The following is a 23,757-nucleotide window of genomic DNA, read 5'->3' on the forward strand; positions in this document are numbered from 1 at the left end:
GGTACAGTCCAAGGAAGTTTCTACTACTATCATTTAAAGTTCCAGTTTAAACTTTGATTACTAGAGACATACACGAAACATAGAAAGGAAAGACATCATCTTCAGACTTGCAACCGTATGACTCTGTATACACAGCGTTCCCATAAAATGGCTTAATAAAGTATTTGTGTTTGATGGATTTTACATTCGTTTGGTAGGGAGCCATTAGACACCCAACGCATGGCCTGATTGCCTTTGAGCTAACTTTCTGATGACTGAATAAACTGCAGGAAGAATACGTTTGGCCGAATAAAAATGGCCCTAAAACATCGTGGGTAATTTTTTATAAGCAAAAATGTTAATTCCACTCAAGCATAAATGATGGCAGTGGAATGAGAGATTGATTCGGAAAATCGTTCAAGATTTTGCTATGTTTTGAACACCACGCTGCAGTTCAGATTAAAGCCCGTAAATCTACTCTGCAGAATTTTTACAAGCCCCTACACCAGTCGTTTGAAAAATTTCAAACTACTTTTTTAATATCAACAGCTTCGCACATGTCTTTCCTCTACGAGAGATGTTCTCGAACTTTTCCTCCGACCAACCACTTTGACAATCCTGGCACTCAGTTGGAACGCCTTCCTTATTTAGAAGTTTAATAACATTTTTAATAAAGGAAAGAGATTTGCTTTGTTCAGTGATCACTTGAAAACTTAAGTTGTAACTACTAACACTGAAATCATAATAAAAGTTGAAAAAAATTAACACCATCAAACTGTCGAAAGAGAAACATAATTTTATTAATAGTTTTTCACGAAGCACTTATACACTTTCGTTGGAAAGCAGTTTGCAAAAACCCGCTCTATGAGTTCATATAACCAGCTAAACCTGGCCAATACGGCCGCTCGATTTAAATAGCGTCCATGTTTCGTTAGTTTCTTTCTCTTGTATCTAACTCTACACATTTTCGCAGATACAGGGCGATGCAAAGCCTTTTGCTCAAAAGTTAGTTCTGGTGTAGCCACTTACAGTGTGACATTGAACGAATAACTAATTGAGATAAAATTTCAGATTTAATTACCATTAGAAAAGCTAGCAAATGGTGTCACATATATGAGTAGACTAACGGTAAATTTCTGATCTAATGTGTTTTAAAAGGACATATATAAAAATTTCTTTTGTGCTAATAGACACCGTATGTTATTTTCACTCTTCGGTAAGTGGTTACTTAGCTCAGGAAAGTGTATCATGAGATATTAATGAGTGGAAAAATGCGAACTATATTGAGGTATTGAATTCTTTGTTTACGAAACTAACAGTGTTGCGAGGAAATAAAGCTTTGATCTTAGTTGTTTGAAGAGCTCAGTAGTGCGTTACTTCCAGTTAGAAACACTATTAATACCCAAGTTCATCTTAATTACTTCATTGCCAGTTTTAAATCTTCAGTTTGGTTCTGTCTCTCTCCTGCTGTTCTATGCATTCGCTGTCACGGCGTCTTGGAGTTCCTTTATAATACACGCCTCAAAGGGTAAGGGTTGCTTCGTTCTGAATATGGTATTGTGAGAGAAAGTCCAAAGTTTTCTTAATTAACTGACTAATTACGTCGTCGATGTAACTTAACTTCTTTGGTCCCCGATTTCTTTATGGGAAAGAAAAATTTGTGTCTTGTGCTGTCCACTTTTAAATGGGGTCCTCAAGGAGAGTAGACGCATTATTTATAAGCCTGAGAACTCAGACGTCTCTAGCTTTCATATATATCTGTAAAGTTTGCGTTACCGTATCCGATACTATCAACAGCACTGGACCCTTACAAATATTCGGTTTACCTCCGGTTGTTATTAATACAGTAACTTTTCGACCGATAGTCAAGAGTATCGCAGTGTAGTCGCGCTTCTTAGAAAATAGGGCAAACCAACCGCAAATCGCATATGTGCTGAATCTTAATCTCAGCTCATTGTCATATTTCTCCCAGACTAGTCTCATTAACGAATCCTAAGAACTTGCTGAGTATTGATGGGGTACATCCATAACGCTGCTTGACTCTTGTGCATCCGTCACAATATTACTCCTTCGTTGAGACATAGTTACGAAATGTAAGACCCTTATTAGTTTAGAGCAGTACATTTATCAACGCTATAGCTCCATTGTGCTTTGCCGGAGACATAATCGAAAGCCCCCGTAATCTGATGGGATGTTACCTACCACTGTTCTCAGACAGCCTATATTGCTCTGCGCCCATGCCCGGCTTTGTTGTGTTCCGTATAACACTGTCTGCTTAGTGGAACTGCCTCTGGGCGCGATGTGTCTCTGCAATGCCTTTGTGCTAATATCTTACTGAGAAGGCGCGTAATTTCGGTTTGGTTTGTGGTTGGGGTCTGGTTTTACGCGAGTTTCTAATTCTCTCTGTTTGATAAGAGATACAATTTGCCTTTCTTAAGGGCCGTAATTTTATTTCTTCGGAAGGAAGTTCAAGTCCAATTAACGTTAAGTCTGTTTCGCATTATTGCTAAATAGAATAACAATGCGTAAACATTCGAAGAAATTGCCAAATCTAAATGAAACATTTCAGACTTCTTAGTCTCCATAAAAGATATTATGATGGAGAAACTCCATTTGCTCCGAGTACAGTAAACTGTATGACTGTGTGACGGCTTGCAAACTATACCTTCAGAACTACATCCGCCTGATATGTAAGACAGCATGTAAGTGTTGTGTGGGATCCTGCTGAAAAGTATCCATGGAGATCCGAAATCAGGACTTGTGTGTCGCAATAAAGAACTTTCTGCATAGGAAAAACACCTTTTCGTTAATTCTACTACTAAAGAGGCCTAATTACTGCAATGAATTGCTATCACACCTTCTTCCTATCATAGATACTATTATTCAATGTAAACACAACACACACAAAAACAACGAATAAGTAGTGCAGTATCTATAATCGACAATTGAGGGTGACGAATCACTAGCTCTATTCCCGCCTCCTCCTATTATCGATAAAGATTCGTTATTTCTGGAGGACTGTGTGTCCTAGGTATTTAAGAAATATTAAAAGAGTCTAGAACATTGGCTTTATCTACAATGCTCAACAGAAAGGATCATTTTTTCGAAACCCCTTAATTGTCTCAAATTACGACCCCTCAGTTTGAAACTTGAAGGTTCCTACAACTCTCCAATGTAACTGTGTAAAAGCGTGGCGCCTTGCTACGTCACCCTTGCTCTCAAAGACGCTTCAAACAGCAAGGTGTCGACACGTACGGGAAAAGGGCCAGACCTCAGAAGTTCATGAGAGTGTAAAGTGGGTTAATGAGGTTCATTGGACACCACATTTCACCACAATTATGCCCAACGCCTCCGTGGAAGTGTCACACGATAGGAAGATTATCACACCCCGTCGTACAAACATTTTACCCCCCCCCCCCCCCCCTTCGTTTGACTCCTGTGCTATGCAGGTCAGAACTGTGATGCATACCGTTGAAATCAAGTGGTTTCCTTAAGACTGGCCAAGAAATACTTCAGACACACCGCCGCTCATAATCGACGCGAAAAGCCCTCAGGAGGTGGCATAAAGGTCGTCAGTGAGACAATCCCTTTCCTTGAGACGTTGATTCCCGCATATTTCGCGGTCGAAAAGGACAATCTGCGAGCTATGAGTAACAAGAAGACGTTCTTTACTGTCTTTAATGCTTCTAACATTTTTATGAAGCTTCAAACATTCTCTAAGAACATCATGGGCTAGCAACCACTTTGAATGTAATCTCACACCTTTGGAGTGCAGTGCGACTGCAGTTCTTGCTCCGGTGTACTAGGTGGAACAACTAACACCGTCCACAACCACTCGACGCAATTTGTACGTGATCCGAAACAGCAAAAGAGTCTTCCGCAGTTTCAGCGCTCCGAGTTCACGCCTCCTGTGGCGAAAGTGTCCCGCTAGGACTCCACAGTTCGGCATTAACCTCGGCAGCACCACACCCCGCTCCCCATTTATTGAGAATTTTAAAAATGTACCTTTTCAGAGAAAACCTTCGAAGTAGTGCTAGACAACTGTCGCTAAACATCCGTTGACACTAACCTTCCTGCAAGCGCCTCTCAAGCTCTTCTCAGTACAGAAAATACGGAGGTGTGGAGGGGGTGGGGGGCTGGTAGGAGCCGAATTATAATGAAGATATTGGTTATTGCTCAAATGAGGGCCGTTTTACTCATGCATGTGGCATTGATGCACAACATGTCGCAGCCCAAGATATCCTTAAAGAGGGGTTGAAGACTCAGGGAGACATCAGCATTATCAGGAACATGTACCTATTGCTCATCGCACTGCAGATTGTCGTTTCTGTCCACGAAAATTGTAGGAATCAACGTTCCGAAGAATGAGGGTGGTTTCATTGACGGCCTTTCTGCCACCGCCTGGGGCTTTTTAGTGTCTGTCGATTCGGAGCGGTGGTGTGTCTGAAATGTTTTCATCGGACACTTTTAAGAAAACCGCGTGATTTCAACGCAGGGCGTCGTGGTTCTGGCCTGCATAGCAGAGGCGACAAAAGAAAGTGTGAAATGTGGGTAAGACAGGGTGTGACGAACTTCCCATCGTATGACACGTCCCTGGCGGCGATCGGCAGAATTGTGGTGAAATTTGGTGACAGTTTTCGTGTTCCTTGTTCCCTGAACCATCGTCCAGTCCGAGGATGACGTCGCAGGTCCCCATGCTTTTTCACCATTACATAGGAATGCTGCAGGCACCTGAAGTGGGCAACATAATCGTCGCAGTGGGAGACAGTTACGGGGTTTCCAAAAAGTGATCCTTTAATTTTGTTGCACAGCATTCTCCTTTGAAGCTTGTAGTTCAGTTCTAACTGTACTTCGTATGTGTTTAATGTAACTGCTTCCTGAGTCATCAGCTTTGTGACAGGTATGCTGCGTTCGCCAGCAATTCCTCTTCTGTGCCAACCTTTTCATCTCGGAGCTTCATTTTCAACGTACGTTCACAATTATGTTGCAGTTATTACCCTCTACAGCTCCCTCTTGTACCATGGAAGTTATTAAGCAATGTCTTAACACATGACCTACCATTCCGTTCCTTCGTCTTGTCAGTGATCTCCATATAGTTTTTTCCTTCCCGATTCTCTGCAGAACCTCCTCATTCCTTACCTCATCAGTATTAGAGCCGCTGATAAAATATCGATATTCAATATTTTTCAACAAAATATCAATATATATTGGAGACATTCTTTTTCCCAATAAATCTGTTACTACATGCCAAAACAAGTGCGATATTTTTATTTTATACTAATTTTTTCACAGTTTTCGGTAAATATGAGAAATTGATCTTTCAAAATGGTAGATGGCTTAATTTTACACTCTGTGATAGAGTCTTACTACTTTTTGCGGTTTCATCATTTCCAGTCATTGTACAAAGTTGTTAAGGCTTTCGTGGCCACTTGTTGACAAACTGCTTATTGACTTCTGTCTCGGGTTCTTCGGCTGACGTTCATCTAATGACTTTTCTGACGTTTCGCCAGCACGAGTGGCTGGCATTGTCAAGGCTTCACCCTCCATTGCCGCTGGTGAACTGGAGTCGAGCTCGCGGCCGCAGACTATATGTACATGGCGCGCCAACGTCCGAGGGTTTCTCCGCAGTCATTTCCGGTGCGGTTCTCCTCTTGCTACCTGCGACGGTCGTTCGTTGCAATACGGGAAGCCAGGATCCGTTTACCTTAAGGCTTTCCTCTTTCTTGTTGAAACTGTTCGCGTGTTTTTGTATTTCCACAGCTTCTCTGAACAAGCGCGTGAGATACTGCATCTCTACAGCCAGAACTTCCGTGTCGGCGAATTTTATTACATGGTCGGTCTCATTCAGTGCGTGCTCTGCCACGGCCGATTTCTCCACCTGCCCCACCCTGCAATGTTGCTTATGCTCTTTGATCCTGGTGTTAATTAATCGTCCAGTCATTCCGACATAAACTTTTCCGCATGTGCATGGTATACGGTATATTCCCGACATTGCAAGTGGGTCTCTTTTCTCCTTCACCGATCTAAGACACACTTTGATCTTCCTTGTCGGTTTGAAAGCGTCTTTACGCCATGTTTGCGCAATATACGGCCGATTCTGTCCGTCACTCTGGGAACGTATGGCAGAAAGGCCGTACCCGACATTTCTTTTTCTGGTTCCTTACTTCCCCGAGTGTTACACTTCTAATATAATTTGTGGGGTACCTATTGCTCCTCAGAACAGTTTCCTGGTGTTACATTTCTCGTTTGAGGTGTTGCGGCTCACATATTTGTCCTGCTCTCGTTACGAGCGTATTAATCTTGCCTCTTTTCTGGCTCGGGTGGTGGTTTGACAGTTTGTACAGGTATCGGTCCGTGCGTGTCGGTTTTCGATACACGCTATGCCCCATATTTTCGCCGTTCCTTGTGAGCAGCACATCTAGAAATGGCAGTTTCTTGTCCTTTTCTACTTCCATGGTAAATGTTATGTTGGCATGGAGGCTGTTCAAGTGTCTTAGGAAGTCACCGAGCTGTTCCTCACCATGGCTCCACACCACAAAAGTATCATCGACGTACCTGTACCACACCTTAGGTTTGCAAGTCGCCGAGTCCAGTTCCTGTGCTTCGAATTGTTCCATGAAGAAGTTGGCCACCACTGGACTGAGAGGACTACCCATGGCGACGCCTTCCAGCTGTTCGTAGAAATCGCCATTCCACGTGAAATAGCTCGTGGTGAGACATGCATGGAAGAGCTTTTTGATGTCTTGCGGAAAAATGGAACCGATGTGCTCAAGAGCGTCACTGAGTGGCACTTTCGTAAATAACGAAACAACATCAAAGCCGACCAGGATGTCGTTTGGTACAAGTTTCAGTTTCTTCAGCTGCCCAATGAAATGTCCTGAGTCCTTAATGTATGTGTCGGTCTTCCCCACGTGTGGCTGGAGCAGAGAGGCCAAGTGTTTTGCCAGTTTATACGTCGGTGAGCCAGGAGCGCTAACAATCGGTCTCAGTGGAACGTTGTTTTTATGGACCTTGGGTAATCCATAGAGCCGAGATGGTAGGGCTTCTGTGTTGCGCAGGTTTCTCTGTATGTCCGCCGGCAGAGAAGACATCTTGATTAATCGATTCGTATTCCGTGTGATACGCTGCGTCGGATCTGCGCATAGTTTTAGGTACGTTGTCGGATCTAATAGGTCTCGGATCTTTTGCTCGTAATGTTCGGTCTTCATTACGACGGTCGCATTCCCCTTATCGGCAGGCAGTACCAATATACACTTGTCGGCGTTGAGATTCATAATGGCTTGTACCTCTTCTTTCTTCAGGTTGCAAGCTGGTGGTTTTGCTCGGAGCAGTATCCTGGCTGTTTCAGTGCGTATTTCCTCTGCCCTTTCACAAGGAAGGGTCCGAATGGCTGTTTCGGTGTTGGCAATGATGTCCTCCATAGGTATAGTTCTCAGGATGATAGCGAAATTCCCTCCTTTCTAAATAACAGACAGTTCCTTTTGGGTCAGTTGTCGTTCAGTGAGGTTGATCACTGTGTGTGACATGTCGGGAATCGCCTTGTCGGTCTGCTTCCGGAATCTTTCAAACTTTTTCTTGTGTCACTCGGTGCAGCGCTCGAGTTCGATCTGCATGCTCCTGTGAGTGATGCTGTCGATCTTATTCCAGTCGTATTGATGCACTCTGCTACTTAGTTGATAGAAAATGTCCAGAAGTTCCTGATCCGTTCTTGCAAAGTCTCTCCGTGTTGTAAGTATTCGCTCACGAAGAAAAGCTCGTTCCATTCTTTCGTAGATACGATGTGCTTGAGCGCGAGTGAATAGGCGCTTACATCTCAAGAACTTCGGTGTAGCACATTCATCTCGGCACCGTGGCAGAAAGGCGAGAGAGGACACCAGTCGCACTTTCTTCTTGCGTCGTTGGTTAAGGCGTCCATACAATCTGAAAATCTCCTTCCCGTAGAGGCGTAATACGAAATTGTTAAGGCTCTCGTGGCCACTTGTTGACAAACTGCCTATTGGCTTCTGTCTCGGGTTCTTCGGCCGACCTTCATCTAATGATTTTTCTGACGTTTCGCCAGCACGAGTGGGTGGCATTGTCAAAACTTCACCCTCCATTGCCGGTGGTGAACTGCAGCCGAGCTCGCGGCCGCAGACTATATGTACATGGTTCGCCAACGTCCGAGGGCTTCTTCGCGGTCATTTCTGGTGCGGTTCTCCTCTTGCTACCCGCGACGGCCGTTCGCTGCAGCACGGGAAGCCAGGATCCATTTACCTTAAGGCTTTCCTCTTTCTTGTTGAAACTGTTCGCGTGTTTTTGTATTTCTACAGCTTCTCTGAACAAGCGCTTGTGATAGTGCTTCTCTACAGCCAGAACTTCCTTGTCGGCGAATTTTATTACATGGTCGGCATCATTCAGTGCGTGCGCTGCCACGGCTAATTTCTCTACCTGCCCCAACCTGCAATGCCGTTTATGCTCTTAGATCCTGGTGTTAATTGATCGTCCAGTCATTCCGACATAAACTATTCCACATGTGCATGGTATACGGTATATTCCTGACATTGCAAGTGGGTCTCTTTTCTCCTTCGCCGATCTAGGACACTCTTTGATCTTGCTTGTCGGTTTGAAATCGTCTTCAGGCAATGTTTGCGCAATATACGGCCGATTCTGTCCGTCACTCTGGGAATGTATGGCAGAAAGGCCGTACCCGACATTGCTTTTTCTGGTTCCTTACTTCCCCGAGTATTTAGCTCTGTTACACTTCTAATATAATTTGTGGAGTTCTAATTGCTCCTCAGAACAGTTTCCAGGTGTTGCATTTCTCGCTCGAGGTGTTGCGGCTCACATATTCGTCCTGCTCTCGTTACGAGCGTACTAATCATGCCTCTTTTCTGGCTCGGGTGGTGGTTTGATAGTTTCTGCAGGTATTACTCCGTGGGTGTCGGTTTTCGATACACGTTGTGACCCAGGTTTTCGCCGTCCCTTGTGACCAGCACATCTAGAAATGGCAGTTTCTTGTCCTTTTCTACTTCCATGATAAATGTTATGTTGGCATGGAGGCTGTTCAAGTGTCTTAGGAAGTCACCGAGCTGTTCTTCACCATGGCTCCATATCAAGAAAGAGGAAAGTCTTAAGGTAAACGGATCCTGGCTTCCCGTACAGCAGCGAACGGCCGTCGCAGGTAGCAAGAGGAGAACCGCACCGAAAATGACCGTTGAGAAGCCCTCGGATGTTGGCGCGCCAGTCTGCGGCCGCGAGCTCGGCTGAAGTTCACCACCGGCAATGGAGGGTGAAGCTTTGACAATGCCAGCCACTCGTGCTGGCGAAACGTCAGAAAAATCATTAGATGAACGTCGGCCGAAGAACCTGAGACAGAAGCCAATAGGCAGTTTGTCCAGACATTGTCTTTCACTGTGTGAAGCAAGTATAGGTGGCACAAAGAGGAAGTCCGATTGCACTGGGGGTGGCAGTGTGAATGGGATAACAAGATTTCCGATGTGAGAACAGTTTTTAACGCCACTAGTGTGCTGTTTCTTCACATCGGCTTTCTTCAGAGACATTTACTGAATATGATTGACTCAAATATGAGTGACAAGATTGGACTATGCGGCAGGTAGAGGCATGTGAGGGGAAACGCTGTTGTAATCGTCGCTCGGCGATACCAGCAGAAACTGAAATGTTTAACTTCACCACGCAATTTTGACACTACAACTGCTAGGTCACTGCAGTTGGCAAAAATGAAAAAAAAAAACAAAAAAAACAGGAATGTCGAAATGAAATATTGCAGATAAATCCTATATGTGACGAAACCGATCGACTGACACAGAGGACACCTTTTATTGTGACACTTCCAACAGTTACCATTATTAGCAAAGCAGTTATCGCCAAGCGTGAACGTCAATCCTTTTCTTCCCAGTCCTTTCTCTAAGAGTGATAGGCAGGCTGCTAGCTTGTTGATATGCATAGCAGCTGATAACATATCGACACTTAAATATGCAGCTCTAAACTGGCAGCGTATTTACCATGTACTCCCAATATTTTTATAGTCCTGCACCCCGATGTTTGTTTTGTCGGTACATCGAAATATGGACATCTGTTCCGATATACAGACAGGATGTGTACAAGTCATTTTAAATATCGATATATTGGACTCCCGATTCTTTTAAAAATATTAACACTTCTAATCAGTAGATTTCTCCAATTTACTCGCAGTCCATGTTCTGTACTCGTTAGAGTGTTCAACACTTCCAATGAGGATAGCTGTTTCATCAGCGAATATTATCACTGATATTCTTTCACTTTGAAATTTGATTCTGCTCTTGAAACATTCTTTTATTGTCGTCATTGCTTCTTCGATCTGTAGATGGAAGAGCAGGGGCGAAAAGCTGTCTTACACCCTTTTTAATCCACGACCTTCGTTCTTGGACTTCCCTTCCCATTATTCCCTCTTGGTTCCTGTACATTTTCTATGTAACCCATCTTTCCCTATACCTTACCCCTATTTTTCTCAGAATTGAACATCTTGCGCCATTTTACATCGTCGAACGCTTTTTCCATATCGACAATTCCTGTGAACATCTCTTGGTTTTCTTCAGTCTTGCTACAGTTATCAACTGAAGAGTCAGAATTACTTCTTTCCTGAATTTACCTTTCCTAAAGCCATACTCATTTTCATCTAACCCATCCTCAATTTCCTTTCTTGTGTGTATTGTTCTTGTCAGCGACATTGATGCATGAGCTGTTAAGCAGATGGTACGTTGATTTTCGCAGTGGTCGAGTCATACAATGTTTGAAACTATGTGGATGAGGTTTTCCAGAAAATCAGACTCATACATTCAAAACACCAACGTGAAAAGCCGTCTTGCTGCCAATTCACCCAATGGTTTTAGAAATTCCAGTTGAATGTTATCTATCCTTCCTGCCTTATTTGACCTTAAATTTTCCAAAGCTCTTTTAAATTCAAATTCTAATACTAGATCCCTTATGTCTTCTATATCGACTCTTGTTTCTTTTTCTATGACATCAGTTAAGTCTTGCACCTCAGAGAGGCTTTCGGTGTACACTTTCCACTTACCCGCTCTTTCCTGTGCATTTTACAGTTTAATTCCCATTGAACAGTAATGTTACCATCCTTTTCTATATTGTAATTCATTTCTTCCGACAATAATTTCTTTTTCGATTTTTTCACATCTTTCACGCAGCCATTTTGTCTTAGCTTCCCTGTACTTCCTATGTATTCCATGCCCAATTAACATGTATTTCTGGATTCCTGAATTTCTCATAACGTTCTTGTACTCTCATCTTTCATCGATCAGCTGAAATATTTATTCTGTTATCCGTGGTTTCTTGGCAGCTACCTTCTATGTACCTCTGTTTTTCTTTCCTTCCTTAGTTATTGCCCTTTTCAGAGATGTGCGTTCCTCTTCAAGTCATCTGCGTGCTGAGCTATTCCTTATCGCAGTATCTATAGCTTCCTTAATACTTCCGTAACGCGATTTTTTGCGCTTTAACTCAACCTGACTAGTCTCTTAAATTTCAGCCTACTCTTCATCGCTACTAAATATCGATCTATCCATATTTGCTCTTGGTACTATCTAATTCCGGAAGCTCTGCCTGAACATGATGTAATATAACTGTAATCTTCAAGTACCTCCCGGCCTTTTCCAAATATACCTCCTCCTCTTGTTATCCTTGGACAAAGTATTCACTGTTATCATCTGAAATTTATTGCAGAACGCAATTAGACCTTCTCCTCTCTCATTCCTACTACAGAGCCCATGTTCTTCCGTAACCCTTACTTCCACTCCACCTACAACTGCATTCCAGTCTCCTATCAATATAATTTTTTCATCTCCATTTACATAGTGAGTTACACGTTCAGTATCCTCATTTACTTTCCCTCTCTTTTCATCTTCGGCTTGTGACGTCGGCACTTATATCTGAACTATAATTATCGGTGTTGGTTTGCTGACGATTTTGATGAGAATAACCATATCACTGAAGTATTCCCAGTAATTCTCTCTCCGCCCTACGTTCCTTTTCATAACGAATTCTATTCCCGTTAAACAATTTTCCGCTGCTGTTTATATTATACCTGACTTGAAACCCTTGTCTTCTTTCCATTTCAGTTCACTGACCTGCATTCAATCTAGTATGAGCCCTAGCATTTCCCTTTTCAAATTTTCTAGTTTCCCTACCACATTCCAAAATGTGACATTCGCGGCTCGGCTCGTAGAATGTTACCCCCTCATTGGTTATTCATTTTTTCTCATGGTCATCTCCCCTTCTGCAGTCCCCTCCCGGAGTCGAGAATCGGGAATTTTTCGAAAAACTTTTGGCCATGGAGAGATCATTATGAAAATATTTCAATTACAGGAACACGTCCTGTGGATACACATATGTGTCTTTAAGGCAGTGGTTTCCGCTGCTTTCTGCATCCTCAAGCCGTTGATCATTGCTTATTCTTCCGAGCCGAAGGGCAAGAGTGTGCCCAGAACCTCTATCCGCAAGTACTCCCTCGTTGACATGGCCTTTGGCTGAATAAGGGTAACTTCTTACGCTGGAACTCTTCAGCCGCCAATTCTGATGATTTTTGTTAAAAATTTAAGCGGTGGTGGGTTTCGAATCCTGGACAGAGGACGTTTTGATTACTAATCACAGATGCTATTCTTAGACCATAACACTTAAACATTACGTGTTTACAATATTCCAAAGCAATTAAAAACCCAGCATGCTGTACGTACAGAACACTGCTGATGCATTACAGCAGCGACTAAATGTGGAGACCATCAACGTTGTTACAAGCATTGTGCCTACGAAGCATGTTCTGGTACACATTCTGCAACCCATCTCCTGTCTCTCCAATTTCTAATGCAGCGGCCCGAACGCTTGCCAGCAGATCGCCCTCTGTGTCTAGTGGAGTCTCTTGCATGTGATCCCGCAACAAGTACTCCATAAAAGTTAAATCCAGCGATCGCAGTGACCACATGGTTGGACCACCTTGGCCTATTCATCATTCACCATATCGTCTATTGAGATGTCGCCGAATCGCACGTGAGAAGTGAGGTGGTGCACCATCATGCTGAAACCACATTCCTGACAAATATTTAGCTTCCAGAAAAAGAGTCAAATACGTATTTCAGGAAGATCAAGTATACAGGACCAGTTTACTTGAATGGAACGAGAAAAGGCGCATTCACATGACAGTCCAGAATACCTGCCCACACGTTAATATCAAACCGGTGGTAAATCCCTGAACATGCGTGGCACGAGAGTTTTCGTCTGTTCAGACATGGCTGTTTCGAAAATTCAAAACACAGTCCTTAGTGACATTACGTTCATCTGTGAACAGAACTCGACGTGGAATCAGGGGTATGTCGATGCAGCAGTGCTGAATATCTTCCAAATTCTGGCGTGTGGCGTCGCCGTGAACCACTACAGTCCTGCCTCCTCACGGTGAATGTACTTGTTTCTCCAAGCCGCTGCATAACGTGGGTAAAAAGTAGCGGAAACGCTATAGATACAGCCGACTAACAGCTCAGCATGTTCGGTTAGAGGGTTAGCTACTCCCTGTAATAAAAAAACTGAGTCAACAGATCAATCAAGAACCTCAACGTGTGTCATCGGACGTCCGCCCCGAACAAATTCCACGAACAATATAGAAGAAAATGAGATAAAAAAACTAACAGTCCTTGCGTTACCTTGAGCTTCGCCATGTAGAAGTAGCATGTTTGTGTATTCCAAAACCGTGGGCCGAACCATGTTTACTGTATCGGAGACGCACAGACATTGAATAGGTCTCGCAGCAAGGCAGACATTACGTGACAGAGTGTGGCCGTCTGACGTAATGCACGTCATCCTGTCTACACTATTGCATACTAAAACAAGCAACTCTGAGACTTCCAACAGACGTGGAAGCGTTACACATCTGGACACAAACAGTCGTAGAACGGAAACGGTACGTTTCCGAGCATGGGTTCCTATTCAAAATCTTATGTAGTCATCAGCCTCTACAAGTCTAGTAATTTGCAACTGGAATCTCCGACCACCCTGTATTTGGAGTGGCATGTGAAATGTATGAAACGTCCCCCCACCCCTCCCCAAGTTTGGTAGCAATGCAGGATCTAATCACTCATGAATTACTCGAAATTTCGTATCCGTGCAAACACGTAGCCTCTGTTCCTCGTCGAATCGACGCTGTTGACAATGTGAGAGGCGGTGTATCACGGCAGTAGTGTGATGTCTCCTGGGGCTTATTTGAGTATTCTAAGTCATTGGACGTTATTGAACTTTCACTGCTGATTTTTCCAGTACTTTCAGAAACTTTTAACTAGAGAAACTTGAAAAAATAGCACTAAAACATGTACGTACCTGGTCGTTGTAACTAAAATGCAGTTACTCGCAGATGTCCTGTGTAGGCTGTAATATATGGCAGCGAAACACGGTAAATATTCTAATGCGTTAATGCGGAACCGATTAACGGGAGAAAAAAAGTTAGTTCCACTTTTGACCACCAGGTGCAGATGTGGAACAGTGAAGGCAAGAAAGGCGTATAGAAATGGTTCCATATGTAATGGCTCAGGAATCGGACGCGCACAGAAACGGTATAACAAGTGAAAAAGTTGTGATTTTATTATTAATTGCTGCTTACACAGTTTGTTCAAGACGAGCACCGGAGACGTAGACGAGACGGTGTACAGCTTCAGATTTGCGCCTGGTGGCCAAAATTGGAACATTTTTTTCCAGCTTAAATCGGTTCCACACTAACACATTAGCAGTTCTACCAAGTTTCGCTGCCATACGGTAATTACAGCCGACACTTCTGTGAGTATCAGCACATTAATTATAATCTCCCGGTATTTCATGCTGGGGGCAGAGGTGTGTGTGTGTGTGGGGGGGGGGGGGGGGCGGGGAGGGACAAATTTTTTTCCGGTGTGCTTACATAAGCGAAAGCACTGACTCAGTCGCTGTGCATAGCTGGGTAACGTGTTCCAGGTTTTCAAGACACTACGGTATCACTGAATCAATGAAAACAGATGAGTATTATGTCAGCCTCAGCAGACTACGTGAAGCAGAGGCTCGAACGAAGAACTAGTATCAGTATTGGTAATCACTTTCCTACAGAAACACAGGCTAAACGAAATTGCATAGGTGCTTCCTGTGCGTGTTGGGCTCGAAGGAAGACCCAACCACCCTAATAAGGTATGTGGAACTATCTGGCTGCTTTCTTTGGTGGTGAAGGAGGTATTGTGTAAGACAGAAAAAACTGAACAGTTACCGCCCACAAAGTTAGGGAGCGTAATGGGGAGAATTAACCTGTTAGTAACCAAACCGGAAATTATTCCATAGTTGGTAGGGATGAGGCAAATTATATCGTATTGCTCGAAGGAACCGCAGAAAGGAAATATATAGAGTGACCCAAAAGTCAGTTAACATTTCAAAATTCAATGCTTCACGGAATAATGTAAGTAGAGAAGTAAAATTTGACACACATGCTTGAAATGACACGGGATTTTATTGAAACCGAGATAGTTCACCAAATTACCAGTAGATGGAGCTTCGCATGAAACAGAAGCAATAGTTAGCGTAACAATAGATTTTTAACAAAGGGGGTGTTCTTTATAACAAATGCGCAACATGTCAGCCGTCTTTCACAAACAGTATGTGTAGTGTCTTGTGAACAGTACTGTATAGCATATCAGTAGGTACAGAAAGAAACTGACGTCGGAAGGTGTCTTCTAGCATGCCTAATGAGGTCGGACGATCACGGTAGACTTGCAACTTCATCTAACCATACACCCAATAATCACACGGATTAGGGTCTGTGGACAAGCATGACGAAAATGGTGACTCGGCACGCGATCCTCACCAAATGTTGTGCGCAAGAGATCTTTCACACGTGGGATGAAGCGCCATCCTCCATAAAAGTTGTCCCAGAAGGTGTTTATAAGCCAGGCTCATTTTATACATTTTTCTCATGCGGCGTCACTGACGTGTTTCTGTCCAACGTCATCTGATGGCCAGCTGTTGTATTCGTTCTTCGTTTCAGTAAAACTCTAGGCACGTGTGTCAACTTTTACCACTCTAGCTACATTATTCCGTATATTACTGCTTTTACATATGTTAACGGACTTTCCGGTCACCCTGTAGTTCGGGACGGTAGAGATGAAGTGCACAAAACAGATTATGGAGAACGACTGGTGAAGTGATTATGTAGATTAACACCATGTAGAGTGAGATAGAGGACAGCGTCAAACCACTGATAAGACTGATGAATTAGAAAAGAAAGTGAGGTTATTAGGTTTTCAGTAGCACTTTCTCATGCGATCCAAGTTGTCAGCAATGTTGTAAGTCTACCAGTGATAGTTTGAAGGCCACTTTTTTAAACTTTTTATGTGTCATTTATATTTTTACACGTTATTTCGTTCGATCTTCAAGGAAATAGCGTGTATAAGCTTAATGTAACCTCACAAAATATGTCACACATTGGGTGTAAGAACTATTCAGGTAATAACCCCTTTAAACATGAAAAGTGACATACTGACAGAGTGAAACTGTGTGTAGGACCGGCACCGGGACTTTACCTTTCACAGGTAATCGCTCCACCGACTGAACATCCACGTCTGACTCATGAACCGCTCCTCTCCTCCTCCTCCCCTCCAAGGGTTTACTTCCGTCAGTACCTCATCTCCTACCATTCCAGACTTTGCAGTAACGCACCTGCGAACCTTGCAGAATATTGAAGGCCTATGGCACAAATTCCTGGCGGAAGTGAAACTGTGAGAACGGGTCGTGGGTCTTGGGTCTTCAGCAGTTGGAACTATTGCTTGTGAAAAGCAGAGGTCCCGAGTTCGTGACTCGATCCTGGACACAGTTTTAACTTACCAGGAATTTCATATCAGCGCACACTCCGCTCCAGAGTGCATACACATTCTGCATAAAATTGATGTAAACTAGCTTATTTAACTTGAATGAATACGAAAGACTTTAATTCGTTCTGCTCTAGTGGCAATCGGGCTCGAGGTCTTCTTTCGACAGCTCGACATTATTTGTACCGCATGCTACAATGTTTTGACACGTACCAAAAAATTAATGTTCTTACCACCGAACTCAATTCAGTTTAGTGAGTACCGCTGTCAAAATAATATGAGACAGTGACCCATAATAGTACGTTACAAGTAAAAGTATAATGAAAATGCGTTTCAAAACTCATAACAGGAAGCAGAGATCCAATAAAATCAAAAGAAGTAGCTTAGAAATTGTAGATTTTCTTTGTCATTGAAACTACGCTTTAAATGGAGCATTAATTATTTGCGACAAACTGAGAAGTATGTTATTCCACTAACTTGACTGTTTGAGACAGGTATTTTGAGGCGCAAAACTAATTAAGTAGTGTGAGAGAGGCTGTTCAGTAATTAAAACTGAAGGGATTTTTTACGTGAATAATTGTACCTTTGCAGTTCTTCGCTTATTTGTATGTCGTTTTAGAATTTAGAGACATGTGGCTCCGATGAAACTGTTTTTATTTGCTCACTCTAAACAGAGATTAAAGGCAACAAATGTGCAAAAATGCGGAACTTTATTTTCAATTTTTTTTCATTTTTGTTTGTTGAGTGCCGTATTTGCGATGGATGAGCGAAACACCTGTTCGCGCCAGGGGGGCAGTGAGGGATGGGTGGGGACACATTAGCAGCTGCCTCGAAGTTGTGTTCGCTGAACTGACGAAAGAGTTTCTGCGTACAACATAACGTAAAACATGCATTTTCAACTGCTGTAAATATGCGAAATGGTGGGTCGAATTTTTTAAAAAACTGTTCATAAGGGCAATAACTAATTTAACCATGCCGTAAAATTTCCCACTTTACTTTACCAGTAACTAAATGTTGCGCAAAGAGAATTAGCAGAAACAGTATTCAGAATGCACAAAAACGTTGACATAATAATGAAACGATCATTTTTAGTGATCCTTCGGACTATGCAAGAAAAAGCAATAAAACGGGAATGTGTGAGTGTCGAATGAGTAAATACTTTTATTAATGTTGCATGAGGTTGTAGTTTGAAAGCTAGCTTCTGCGCAATCCCTCAGTTGTACATTTTCGAGTCCTTTAACCTAATCGCCACATAGTATTTGAAGATTCCTGTGACGTAAAAACTCCGCCCATTTGACCTATTCATCTGTATCAGATAATGTGCTGACCTACCGACGAAATGCATCTTCGCAGCTTTGAAACCCCCCACCAATTCTCATGTCAGCAGTCTTTTTGATATACCTGACTGCGAGCAACATCTCTACTATATGATGAGTAGCAACCTTTCCTTTTCATAATATAACATTAATAGAAGGTGTTTTAAAAAGAACACATGTCTTTCGAACTCATATATTTATTACTCTGTAAGACATACAGTTATGAAACTTGGGACAGGCATTTACGAGTCCATTAAGTTTAGATTATAGATTATCACTATGTCTTCCACCAGCGACAGGAATAATATCACAACGATACTCGAATTCCTCCCATAGGCGGGTAGGCATGTCCATCGTCACTGATTTTGTGGCGGTAGTGGTCCGTTTCTTTAAATCTTCTAGGTTCTTTGGTAGTAATGGTGCATAAACGATGTCCTTAATGAAACCCCACAGGAAGAAGTGACAGTGTTGCCCAGCTTAGAAGGGCTAAGTCGCGTGCTGTTTGATGACCAGTCCAACGGCTCTGCAGTTCCACTCAAATATTTACACATTTGTCGACTCCGGTGAAAGGGTGCCACGCCTTGTTACAAAATGAATTTGTCCTCGTTCAGCCTCGGAAATAAGTAGTTTCGTAACACGGCATGATACTGCTGACCGTTAACCGTGTTTATATAAAGAAAGAGTGTACCCTAAACAGATGAGTCCGAATTCGCACGAAGCACATTGACTTTGGGTAAATCTCGTACGTGTTACACGTGTGCGTGTGGGTTTTGTAGGCCCCAAATTGGTTTTTCTTTTTTTTTTACTGAGATGGAATCTGGCTTCATCACTGAACATGATGCGTTGTGCTAGTTATCATTGTCTGTAACATTCTGAAGTTTGCTTTCGTCGCATAATGTAAAGCTTGTAAAAGCTGCAGCTTGTACGGCTTCATGACCAACAACTAAAACACACACCAAATTACTGCTGTAGAATGTCGTAACTCCCGTCTGGCATGACTGTTTCGTTTCGTAGGAGCACGTTAAAAAGCGGCTTGAAATCTTGCGACATCTTCGTCGGACACACGACGGCACCCTGGATTCTTCTCCTGTACGTACACGTGCTGTATCTGTAAACCATCGATACCATATGCGAATGTTCCATCCATTAGGAGGATCAGTTTGGCAACTCCATCTGAAGCGTCTTGGCTCTGCAATCACGAAATTACACGTGGCAAACTCGAGGACACAAAATGATTTCTGCTACGGAGTAGCCTTTTTGCAACATTTGACGGTAACCAAGCGAACAGAAAACGACCGGCATCTAGCGGCAAGTGATCATAAGTTATACAACATATTCGTTCCTCCAATTGCCGAGCCGTGGCGCAGCGATCGACAGTTTTGAATACATGGTACTTTGCAATACATGTATTATTTTCTAAACTTCCGGTACTAGGTTGAGTAAGGCAGCAAGAAAACTGATGAGCTGTTTCCCCACCGTGAATATACGAAGCTATCAGTAAAAAGGACTCGCTCAATGAATATTACAATGTTGATAGAGCCTGTGTGATGTTTGTTCACCTTCCCTTGGTTGCCGCTGTACATTTCAATCGTCGCTGAATTTCTCGCTAATTGGCCGTTACTAATCCGTAGACTGTGATTAACGCTGCGTGAGGCTATCTCGCAAGCAAGCATGTTGCTGGGATCTGGGTCGGGAAAACGAGACTTCCACGAATCCCTTGAGTTAATACGGGGTCTAACTCCACCGCGCTGCTAGTTAATAATCCGCGTATCCGTTACTGCACAGGGTAATTATACACAAATGTTATGATACGACGCGAGTGTTGCCACGATACTGGCCTCTGCAAAAATTTAACCAGGGGGCAATATTCTGATACTGCCGTTATTTGTATAATTGCTCCATTGAGTTCGAGAAGGAATTATACCATTGAGTTCGAGAAGGAATTATACCCCAAGAACTAAATTAGACAGGAAATACATAAAAATCGTTGTATCTCAAATATATTTTATAGTTATGCGTTCACTTTAATAGGTAAATTTCTTTCAACAAATAAAAATATTTGTGTGTTATCTGCCACGTACGACTTTCATACCAGTAATGCTAGTTGACCGAATCGACTTTGCCTGGATATTCATTCTAAAAATTTTCTATTCGTTACGAAAATAACAAGTGAACTGTAGTAAAGTATCGAAAAAATTTCATTCACATACACTCCTGGAAATTGAAATCAGAACACCGTGAATTCATTGTCCCAGGAAGGGGAAACTTTATTGACACATTCCTGGGGTCAGATACATCACATGATCACACTGACAGAACCACAGGCACATAGACACAGGCAACAGAGCATGCACAATGTCGGCACTAGTACAGTGTATATCCACCTTTCGCAGCAATGCAGGCTGCTATTCTCCCATGGAGTCGATCGTAGAGATGCTGGATGTAGTCCTGTTGAACGGTTTGCCATGCCATTTCCACCTGGCGCCTCAGTTGGACCAGCGTTCGTGCTGGACGTGCAGACCGCGCGAGACGACGCTTCATCCAGTCCCAAACATGCTCAATGGGGGACAGATCCGGAGATCTTGCTGGCCAGGGTAGTTGACTTACACCTTCTAGAGCACGTTGGGTGGCACAGGATACATGCAGACGTGCATTGTCCTGTTGGAACAGCAAGTTCCCTTGCCGGTCTAGGAATGGTAGAACGATGGGTTCGATGACGGTTTGGATGTACCGTGCACTATTCAGTGTCCCCTCGACGATCACCAGTGGTGTACGGCCAGTGTAGGAGAGCGCTCCCCACGCCATGATGCCGGGTGTTGGCCCTGTGTGCCTCGGTCGTATGCAGTCCTGATTGTGGCGCTCACCTGCACGGCGCCAAACACGCATACGACCATCATTGGCAGCAAGGCAGAAGCGACTCTCATCGCTGAAGACGACACGTCTCCATTCGTCCCTCCATTCACGCCTGTCGCGACACCACTGGAGGCGGGCTGCACGATGTTGGGGCGTGAGCGGAAGACGGCCTAATAGTGCGCGGGACCGTAGCCCAGCTTCATGGAGACGGTTGCGAATGGTCCTCGCCGATACCCCAGGAGCAACAGTGTCCCTAATTTGCTGGGAAGTGGCGGTGCGGTCCCCTACGGCACTGCGTAGGATCCTACGGTCTTGGCGTGCATCCGTGCGTCGCTGCGGTCCGGTCCCAGGTCGACGGGCACGTGCACCTTCCGCCGACCACTGGCGACAACATCGATGTACTGTGGAGACCTCACGCCCCACGTGTTGAGCAATTCGGCGGTACGTCCACCCGGCCTCCCGCATGCCCACTATACGCCCTCGCTCAAAGTCCGTCAACTGCACATACGGTTCACGTCCACGCTGTCGCGGCATGCTACCAGTGTTAAAGACTGCGGTGGAGCTCCGTATGCCACGGCAAACTGGCTGACACTGACGGCGGCGGTGCACAAATGCTGCGCAGCTAGCGCCATTCGACGGCCAACACCGCGGTTCCTGGTGTGTCCGCTGTGCCGTGCGTGTGATCATTGCTTGTACAGCCCTCTCGCAGTGTCCGGAGCAAGTATGGTGGGTCTGACACACCGGTGTCAATGTGTTCTTTTTTCCATTTCCAGGAGTGTATATTCGTAAACACCTTTGAAATTATGAAACAGTCGTACTAAGAAATATGCATAATGTGTAAATTTGTATGTACAGTGTTCAGATTAAGAAACATGATTCCATCAGTTTCGGTACACTCGACGCAGATACTTCGCGATGTTCAAACGTCCCTATGGCAACACCTTTTCGTAGCGCTATAGACGACTATGGTTTTCGCCTATAGCCGTTTGCGCTTCGCATTTGAAAGCTGTCACAAGTGCTAGCAGGTGTCAGAGATACCCTTAAGTTGACTCGACTGTAGGGGTGTCCTAATAATGAAGAGCAAATGTATTAAAAATTCATGCGCGATGCTTCATTTTTTCGTGTTTCACAGTATTTATGACGTCATAATTCTTGAACTCTGTGTCGTACAGTTACATATGTAACTACAGTCAGCGGCATATGTGGATACTGATGGCGACAAATGTTGTGAATAGAGGTAGTAACTAAGAAGAAATAAATTTGAATACCATCTACAATATGGCAGTTTTTCACGAATCTAAATGTTTATGAAGTCAGATATCGTGATCTATGTGTCATACAATGATATAACTTTATTGTTCATGCATATACGGATACTGTCTGCAAAATGTGTTTCGAACAGAGTTAATAGAAAAGAAGTAATAAATTTAACTGTCACGCACAGTACTGCAGTATTTCACTCTCTGTGTCAATGACGTCATATCTAATGACTTACGTGTTGTAGTGTAATACACTTTTTTAAGAGTATTTAGCGGCATATGTGGATACTGCTTGTTACATGTATTGTGAATACAGTTAGTAGCACAGAAGAAATAGATTTAAACATCTGGCATCATGCGGCTGTTTGTGACGTATCTTATTGTTTGTGACGTGAAATCTCCTGAACTACGATAGTTACGTGGTTCTGACCCCCACAAAGATTGTTGCCTGACAGTAAGGAATGTATCTACCAACTTTGGCTAAAATCGGCCCACAGGAGGAGATAGGAGGTGTGGAACCTAAACACACAAACACATGAACGCGCCCAAGCACATACACCCACACAGACACACACACACGCACACAGTTACACACACACACACACACACACACACACACACAGCCGGCCGAAGTGGCCGTGCGGTTAAAGGCGCTGCAGTCTGGAACCGCAAGACCGCTACGGTCGCAGGTTCGAATCCTGCCTCGGGCATGGATGTTTGTGATGTCCTTAGGTTAGTTAGGTTTAACTAGTTCTAAGTTCTAGGGGACTAACGACCTCAGCAGTTGAGTCCCATAATGCTCAGAGCCATTTGAACACACACACACACACACACACACACACACACACACACACACACACACGTACGGTCATACATACATACATACATTTTACGATGTTTATGGGTAATTGTGGTACCACCATTTTTAGCTAACTGCCTGTAATTACACCCGTAAATTATTAAATCTAATATTTGGACATAATTGGAAAATCAATATAGAAGATAATCGCAAAAATATTTATATATACGCCAGTGGTGTGAGACTGACACTGAAAATTAAAAACCTCAAATAGAAAAGAATAATATCGATATAGGAATTCTTGTTGGCTATTAAAAGAAATACCCACCGAAAGCGGTGAAACAGGAAATAAATTTTCGGAGATTTACTTTCATTGATAAAAACTTAGAGGCCCCATTAATATGCTCTTGTAGGATAATAAATTCAGCTATATCGTTGATGGTATTTAATTGGCTGATCAATTTCTAAATTATAGACTTGTATCTTCAAACTTACTTGTGGCAGCCCAACTCGACTAAAACACAGACGTACACAAACTAATCCAAACCGTAACCATATCGAAAATTAGTAATGTTACCAACTGTTAGGATAAAATACGCCAGTTCTTGTGTGCAGCCAGTACGTAGGCCACACATACAACAATCAAAGTTTAGTGCCCACCCAACGAACACAAGGCTAACTGGGTGCAGGCAAGAAACTGACAA

This window comes from Schistocerca serialis, chromosome 1 (assembly GCF_023864345.2).
Source record: "Schistocerca serialis cubense isolate TAMUIC-IGC-003099 chromosome 1, iqSchSeri2.2, whole genome shotgun sequence".
NCBI lineage: Eukaryota > Metazoa > Arthropoda > Insecta > Orthoptera > Acrididae > Schistocerca > Schistocerca serialis.